At 42.8% G+C, this 6211-nt stretch overlaps 1 non-coding gene across 1 annotated transcript; it reads right to left on the bottom strand.

Moving 5' to 3' along the window:
* Window positions 1-71, bottom strand: TRNAC-GCA (transfer RNA cysteine (anticodon GCA)). The gene has a single exon. It is a non-coding gene; the product is annotated as a tRNA-Cys (tRNA).
* Between the last annotated feature and the right edge of the window lie 6140 nt (window positions 72-6211).

Here is a 6211-nt window from a genome sequence, read left to right as displayed (position 1 = left end):
AGGCGACACCCAGATTTGAACTGGGGATAAAGGATTTGCAGTCCCCTGCCTTACCGCTTGGCCATGCCGCCAAATCCGATCCAAAATCGAGGAAAATCTTATTCATCCACATTATTTGACTAATTTTTATTCGTAGGAGGGGATTATTAAACCCTTTTTGATTTTTTTTAGATCATTGAATCCCTTTATACTTATCCCTTTCCAATCCCTTTTAATAAATTCATTCCTATTTTTTATTGGACCTAGTTTTATTCTCTTCGATTGATTGTATCTCAAAACACACATTGCTTAAATACCTTCTATTTCTATTGAAAAGAGAAAGGATTTCCAGTCATAGACTGCCAAATTTAGGAAAAATTGGAACCATTAACTATATTATTTGTTATTATTTGCTATTTTGATAAATTCTATTTGTTAGTAGTGAACGGTTCTAAAATGGGTATTGTATCCCAAATAGTGTTTCCTTAATGGCATAACAAAATCAAATTGATTTACGGCTAATCAGTATCAATTTAAAAAAGAGAATTATGATATTGATATAGTGTGACCTGACCCCTGTTGCTCCAAGTGAAATTCTTTCTAGGGTTCTTAAAGATATTCTCCATTTTTTCCATTTCCCTACAATAAAGTATAGTCTGAAGGCTAGCACGCACCATTCCTCGCTTATGATAATCTAAGGCCAAAAAGAAAGAAGGCTCACACCATAATAATACATACCCTTTTTCCTCGATCGTCAAGGTCGTGGATTTGGATCGATTTCGATTTTACGGGCTTCATACATTGTTAAGAAAAGTACTCGGCATTGGAAAGCATCACGTTCTGGCCACACACAAAAGAAGTCGGTGGAAGGTATGGAATTTCTCGGCTGAAGGTCAGAAAGAAAGCAATCGCCAGTGCTCTCAGTTCCAGCAACGAGTCTTTTCTCTGAGAATTAAGGAAAACACACTAACCTTGTCTGTCTATGTTCACCTTGACATGAAAGACTCTTTTCCTAACCTGACTATTCTACCTGGCTAGTTCACTTCACTTTTCGAGGGATCCTGGATTGGAGTTCACTTTTCTATGAGTGTCCGAACAGCTTCAGATCCTTTCAAGGCGCCATTTCGAGACTAGGACTCTCAGGTGGGTAAGATTCGGAAAACAGAAAAGCTAACCTGAATTCCTGCTTATCCCTAGGCTGCTGCTCTGTTCCCTTAGATGCAATTGTTTACTGATCCGGTTTTCCCTAATTTCAATAGTGAGGAGGATGTCCAATAAAAAATACTATATTCTAGTATCTGACCAAAGGGAAGAATGAAAATAAATAGAGATAGAGGTCTCGGAAGTAGGGCCTATTAAAAGTACAGTGCCTTCTTGTTCTTGTTCTTCTGATCGATTGATTCAATTGGATTAAAGGGAAGAGAACACCAAAACTACTAGCGAAAAGCACTTTCACCTGGCTAGCACTTAGCAAGGTTAGTTTAGTTTGCTTGGAAGGGGAGCATTACAAATGCATAACTCGAAATGACACTAAAGACTAAAGCTAGAACATCTATAATGACAGAGGAGGGCGAATCATAACTAGAAGAAGGCCTCCGAACTGCTTCAAATCAAGAAATCATGGGGAGCTTTTGGTCAAGTCTTGGAAGGGACTCCCATCCCAGAGTGTGAAAGCTCTCGGGAGAAGGGAATCGACAACACAACTAGAGCTGCCCTTTATTTGGTTTAGTAAGAAGCTTCCTCAAGTATGTCGATTTGTAGTACGGTCAGTTCACTCGAATCCACTGACTTCATGCACGGGGACTCGACCATCAATCCTTTCTTGTGACAAGCTGTGACTGGGTGCTCTGAAACCTCCTCAAAAGGAGGGGCGGTGGGTAAGGTAATTGAAGTAACTAGCGAGTATTAAGATTAGCAATAAGCATAATAAACTGATGCATCCGAAGATGGTGAATCTAGAATAGAGGCCGGGTGGGGAAGCAAAAGATGCAAGAGAGCCTTTTTCCGGGAAGGAAGGGATGGCCGAGAATGATGTCCTTTCTCGTGCCTAATGCCTAATGCCTAAGCGGGAGCGCCCCTCTGTCTGCTACTTTACACTACTCCTTGAATGTGTCCTCTGGCTCTCCTCGAAACTATTCTGAAGTTTTGAATTCCATTTCTATGGATAGGTTCTAAGCATATGAGAGAAAGGCGGATGAAAGGCAGTGACCCTAAGTTCCAAATCTTGCCTTGAATAAGTAAGGTTTCAGGGAAGTTAGAAGCCTTTCGGGCTGAATAGGGGCGGTGAGAGGGTGTAGTGTAGTAAAGGAGGTGGGCTTAGAGCCAGCAAACAAAGTAAGGCAAAGCTTTATCGCGGAGAGGGCAGATGAATGAATTGGTTCCAGGGTATGCCTTCCGAGGTATGTCGGGCAATAAGGGCAAGGAAGGCTGCGGGAAGAGTTTCAGGACTAGGCCAGAGGACTCCTGTCCATAAGGCTAGGAAGGCAGGAGCAAAAAGATTGAACTAGCCCACGCATTTGCTCCCCTCCCAATCCACCAATAACTCCCATCTCCCAGCATCTCATTCCCCCACCCCGTCGTCGAGAGCAGCCAGCCCTTCTCAATAGAATCCATGTGCCATTGCCTGAATGTCAATCTGCCCCTCCTGTCCGAAAAGAAGCATATCCGAATAAAGGTACCAAGGTAACCCTTAGAGTCAAAGCATTTTTCGCTATTAAGGACTTACTGAAAAAGGCTAAAAAAACAGGAATCACTTGGAGGAAACTAAGGACCAGGTTCACATTATTAGTGAGCGTGGATAAGAACGTTTCCCGGAATTCCACATCCCATATTGACTCTACCATCCCTAACGTTGGCCACTAAGTCCAATTTGACCTATCTCAAATAAGATCTTTTAGGATCAATTGGTTAGACGTCCCTCTCCTTTCTTTGCATAAGGCCACTAGCCATCTAGTGTTCACTATCCTTCATCTTTCGATTAGCGAGATGATTTTAAAAACTACAGGCCTGAAATTTGCCTTTCTTAAGACCCTGTTGAACATATTTTCAAAATGTTCCATCATTGGGTATAAGTAGAATCTTCATAGCCGAAAAAAACACAGTCAAAGTCAAATGTTTGTCGGTGGCACAGGGTTGTGTTTGAAGAAATGGAGTTTCGTTGTTCGTCACATGAAACTCTGCACTTAGGGATCAGCCTCACAAATATGCTCTTCGAGCTTTGAAACCGTCTTCTTTGTGGACTCGGTTGTAGGCTATATATCCATGGCTTGTTGAGATCCCCTTCCTCCTTCCTTTCTCACTGGAAAAAGCAGTAGTTGTAAATCGACGACCAGTTATCAATCAATCTGATGAAGGTAACAATATCCTCCTTGAAATCCATATAATCATTCCTTGGAAAATCAACCAGATTCTCCCTCCTCTTATGGCTCAAAGGCTCAACCTGGCTAGTAAGTCGGCATAGGAGAGGAGCACTCATTCATCTTGTGGTGGGCTGGCTTACTACTCCCTGATATTAGCTCTCAGCAGTTAAGCAATTCCGAAATCAGTTTGTTGCCCTGCAAAGTCTTTGACCTTGGGTATATGAGTAGGAGACTTAGGACAGTAGCATCGAGAGGCAGTAGGGCAAGCTGCCGGATTGACAGACAGTTATTAGGACAGTGGGTAAGCTACTTAGGCTAGGGGATAGGTACACATAGGTCAGATACGCGGGCAAGTCTCAATAACCAAAGTAGGAGTTGATGAGTGACTTTCTTCTTCTCTATTCCTTCTTACTGGACTGGACGGATTCCTTTCTGTAAACTGAGTTAATGGAGTCAAGAAAGAAGCTAGTACAGTAGGAATTCTTATTCCGTAAAATAAGTCACTGGTAGGCAAGAATTTCTCTCGAGAGTCAGAGCTTCGAGACGACTTTCACAGATGTTCAATCTTGCGAGGCGTATGAGCCAGATTTTTAGTACTCTCCTGACCTGTTAGAGGCCACCCTAATAAGCGGAGATTGCCGGGAAAATGTTGCTCAACAAGACAGTAACCAACTCGAAAAAGGAGACCCTGGCATAACAAGTGGTGATCTCTGTACTAGAATAGAAGCCCTGCTAATTGTGAAGAACCCACAGCTGGGAGCGTTAGCAACTGGATTTTACCACACTCCGTTATACCCTCCCTTGGGGGATGGCTTGGTGCTAATGTAGGACTTTCGGAGACCTTCCGCTTGCTGTTTTGGTTCAGCCTGAGTGGCCATAACTTCTACTGTGATTTAGTTTGGAGCAGTCTTGCTCTTGTTGTTCCATTGTTGCGCGTCCTATTCTGATATTTAGGACCAAGATGTATTGGATTCTCTTTCGGATAGGCCCTGAAAGGAGAAGAAAGGCTGAAATGCCAACGGACGTCTGTCTATTCTCTAATTCACCCAATCCCTATCCGCTTTCCAAAAAGGAAGAATGCATGAACCACGACAGAGGAGAAAGGAAGGATCACCTACCGATCTTTTACAAAACTATGCCAGAAAGGATATAAAGATTGACCGGTACAAAAGCATCTCCATCAATCTACGCTCATTAAGGAGAAGGTTCCTTAGAGAATAAAATGGGGAGCAAACGAAAAAGATGTGTGGCTGAGGTGTTGGGAGCCCCCAATAGAGAAGGACGATGCGGAAAGGGATTTCAGCCAGTCCTTGCCTATTGCTGGGCTGTTTGTTTTGTCACGGTCCGATTAGTAGAAGGTGAGTGAGTAAGACGAGGCCCTCGAAGCGTAATGTAGAGCTATACTGCTCTTGTTTTTCCTTCCGCCCTGCTTAGGAGAACTTTGTCTAGAACCCACTTCAGCTAGCTTTCAAGGATACCATTACAGATGAGTGAAGCGAGTATACCATTTCCGGAGCTCCCGAGGTAGCGCGGTAGCGGAAGCCCTTTCTAGTTCAAGCAGTTCCAATTCCTATTCTGCCTCACCGCTTACACCACACTCTATTGGTTCGCCTTGTGGTGCCTTTCGATCAAGGTCTACTTTGGTTGATCCACTTTCTTCTACAATGCATTATCCGCATCGAAGTTAGCCAGGTTCCTACCGCTTCTTGATATTATGGATTTTGCAATCCCTGAACGCCAGTGCTTCTACAACCAACGGATACTATTTAACATAAATAATAAGTAGAAATGGACAAACGAGTGTGGCTACACAGAGTGAGGAAAAAAACATGGTGGTACCAGCATTGTGTATCACTCACTATGCTTCATGTAATATGGCTTAAGCAATGGTAAAATGGGAGTCGTGAGCAAAGCACATCTGATCGATATGAATGAAAGATACATCCGTCTTTTCTTCTCCTTCGAAGGTTAGGTATCCGCTCGTTAGTTCAGCGCCGCATAAATACTGACTTTAAAAGGGGCGACTACCGCCTATGCTTAAGTTGTTTCAAGCTTGTAAAGACTCACGATCGGAAGATTGACCTGGTTTTCTTTCAGCTGAAACTCTACCTAATGGTTCAGATTCCCCGGGTCCATGGGTCCATGACCGCTTAGCTTAGACAGCCTTGTTAGAGACATGAATGCGGGGTTCAGTTTCCAATTGATTTGTATTCATTGGGACCTCCCCTTATTGGATTTTCTCCACTTTTCTAGTTGTTGTGGAAAGAATGTTGAGCAAATGAGTTTAAGGGGTGGTTTTCTGTTTACTTTTTTTCAGCCTACGTCGTCTCTCTTCCAGAACCTCACAATCATCAGTGTCTGAAGTTTCATGATGAACATTGGTTTCACATTTTATTGCTTACGTGAGGAAATATCAATTTGTAACTCGAATTTGTATTTGAGTTATGATGAGGAGTGAGGTAGATTCGCATTGTTGAAGAAAGCGAAGAAAAAGGATGCTGCTATGGCTTGCTTGTGGCTCTTTCTTCTATTGGCTAGTCTCAGGCATGATAGTTTCCATTTCTTTTGGAAAGCAAGTGCCGCTCAGTCATAAGTGTTAGTAATAGCATGAAGTAAGTTGTCGGTAGCCGGCATTAGGTAAAAGGAAAATCTTCTCAAAAGCATCCAGAAATATCATAGAATGGTGATCGAGATCACCTTCATGGGAATCATCCTTTGCAAATTGGGGGAAGGGAACCAATCAAGTCACAAAGAAGTTCCCAAAACTTGGTTTAGTATTAAGGTTCTTCTCTTCCAGCGTTTAGTATTCAAGTTCTTCTCTTCCAGCCCCCTGGCCCCTCTCTGATAAGTCAAGTTTTCAAAATGAAAAGCAA

Source organism: Triticum aestivum, chromosome 6B (assembly GCF_018294505.1).
Source record: "Triticum aestivum cultivar Chinese Spring chromosome 6B, IWGSC CS RefSeq v2.1, whole genome shotgun sequence".
Classification (NCBI taxonomy): Eukaryota; Viridiplantae; Streptophyta; class Magnoliopsida; order Poales; family Poaceae; genus Triticum; species Triticum aestivum.
Note: the sequence above shows the minus strand (reverse complement) of the source record. Positions and strands in the feature narration are given on the sequence as shown.